This window comes from Mesoplodon densirostris, chromosome 4 (assembly GCF_025265405.1).
Source record: "Mesoplodon densirostris isolate mMesDen1 chromosome 4, mMesDen1 primary haplotype, whole genome shotgun sequence".
Lineage (NCBI taxonomy): Eukaryota > Metazoa > Chordata > Mammalia > Artiodactyla > Ziphiidae > Mesoplodon > Mesoplodon densirostris.
Window position 1 is genome coordinate 22372210 of NC_082664.1, and position 2517 is coordinate 22374726.

Here is a 2517-nt window from a genome sequence, read left to right on the forward strand (position 1 = left end):
AGCATGGCAAGAGTCCCAGAGATAGAAAAATCCTCTTTGAGAGACAAAAACAAAAGAACGGACCACGGAGTGATTAGCAAAAATGAATCTGAATGCAAGTGCCACAGTCTCTCTTGTCAGGTGGCAAAGCAGCCATCAGCTGACATATCTGAGTCGATACGGGAACTCCCACGTGGGGCAGCTGGCCACACGATCCCCCACACACACAACCACGTGGTCAAGTGCAGGCCTCTGCTTCTGAGATCAACGCATTAACATTTCTTCCCCATGAAACCAGAAAGGTCAGTGGTGTAGCCCTTGTAGCAGGGAGGTGCAAGGTCGAGTCTATCCTTACACAAGATGGGAGAACTAGGCGGACATGTAGTTCAGCTGGTTGTTGGGCATGAACTTGTGCAGCTCACCCTTTTTGCAGCAGGGGTCGTAATGGTAGGTGCTGAGGCAGGCGTCGCAGGAGGCTTTCGAACACTGGGTGCAGGTGTTGGCGGCCCCCGGGCGGTCACAGAAGCCACAGTGGGAGGCGGCTGCAGGGGAGGGCTTGGATATTAGAGTGGAGGTGCCGCGGCCGGTCGAGGCCCTGTGTCTGGCCTGCATACTTCTCCCGCAGAGATGACGCGTGGGCCAGGCTGTCATGGGCGGAGGCCTTGCTGGGGAAGCCGCTGGGCTTGGAGGCTGGGGAGCAGGCGAGCAGGCTGTCGCAGTGCTGGCAGAGGGAGGAGCTGCAGGACAGACTGCAGTTTTGGCATTTGGAGAGGGCAGACTCTTTGGCGGGGGCCGAGTGCTTGTGGTAGATGGGGTGGGCGTCATTTCTGACCAGCCAGACATCTGGCCGCAGGGCATCCTGCCTCCGGTATATGGCCCTGGGCTCCAAGTCTGTGTACAGATCCATCTCCTCCTGAGCGGAGAAGTACGTGCCATGCAGCAAGCCAAGGCCATTGTTGGGGAGGGGGATGGCAGGTCATCCGGGCTGCCGTGGGGGGAGTTGGACATGGTCAGGAGCGCGGGGGACGGGTGGATGATCTCGTCCTTGAGGTCGTCCCCCAAGTCTGCTGCCACATGCTCCTTCCGCAGGCTCAACGGGGTCTTCAGGGGTGGCTTCCGGCTCTCCCAGTAATTGTCATAGGTGTCCACTGACCTTGAGGGCTTGGTCACATGGGGCTTGTAGTAGTCCTTGGCTGCCCACTCGCTGGCCGACTTCTGGAGCACCACGCGGGCCATGGAGGTTGTCAGGTACTCCCAGCCCTCGGCCCGCTGCCTTAGGGCATCTGAGCAGCCTCGCACATCCTCCGCGCTGCTCTTGCGCTCGCTCACCACGTCCAGCTCAGAGTAGCCTTTGTCCTTGACTTGGGAGTGGATTTCCAGCATCTGTTCACACTCCACCTTGGCCAGAAAGAGTTCAAAGGAGACCATCTTCACTTGGAGGGTCTCTACCAGCTCTTTGAGTTTGTACGTAGTCCCCAACTCGGGCACGTAGCCCATGTAATTCAGGATGGCTCAGATGTCCTCTTCCAGTAATGTGGACTTGACGTAATAAACAAAGGGGCCCGTGTAGGTCTTGATGCTTCTGAATTCCTTCTTCCACGGGCAGAGAAAAAGGTTGACAACCACCGTTTCGAGCACACTGAAGGCACAGTGCAGAGCCCACAGACTGGAGGAGCTCAGTGAGCGCAGAGAGCTCTCCACCACCTCATAGAACTGGATCAGCCGGAATCGATAAAAGGGATCCACCTTGTGCAGGCTGAGCAGGGTCGAGGCTGCCACCCACAGGAACTCATCACTGCCAGGCCGCTGCTTGCTGGGGGTGGTGTCCACTTTGCCTTCATGGAACTGCACATACTTCCGAAATAAGTCATCCTTATATTTTGCATCCATTGAACTGGGCTTCCCCATCCGATCCGATCCAGGGACGGGGGCTACCTTATTTCCTCCATGGCTTCTGAGTTAGAGGCAGGGACATTGCTAAAACCATTGACATGTCGCCTGCCTGGACCATCAGAGTGCTCCCGGCACTGCCGCCAAGGACGCCCCGGCTGAGGGGAGCAAGAAGGAGCCACGGCCGCCGCTGGAGCCAGGCCCGGCTGGGCTCTCGCAACTCCTGCGGGCTGCAGGGGACAGAGACCAGTAGCCCTGGGACGCGGCGACCCGGAAACACTCAACCAGGAAGTGACGTCTCTCGGAGGCGGGTCCAAAGGGAGGCCCGGCCACGGCTATGCCCTGGGCTGGGGTGAAGCCGTTGCTTGCCGCCGGCGGTGGAGGAAGAAGCGGGAGGCAGAAAAGTGAGCAGAGAGGCCGCGAAGTCCCGCTTTGGGGCCTAAAGGCCCACTCGCAGGCAGATTCTTAACCACTGCGCCACCAGGGAAGCCCCGCTTCCCTGCAATTTGATGGAATTCACTTTACATTATGTAGATGCCAACTGAAGCACCTTAATCAAATCATCCCAAAGTGGCTGTAGCTTGACTTTTGTGTCATCCAAACTGGTCTTCAGGGGACCTTCTAACCAAATAAACTAAGCCAAAGCTA

General features: G+C 57.7%; 1 pseudogene; it reads right to left on the minus strand.

Annotated features, from left to right (window-relative positions):
• Nucleotides 1–330: 330 nt before the first annotated feature.
• LOC132489037 (spermatogenesis-associated protein 2-like) lies at nucleotides 331–1887 on the minus strand (annotated as a pseudogene).
• Nucleotides 1888–2517: the final 630 nt, after the last annotated feature.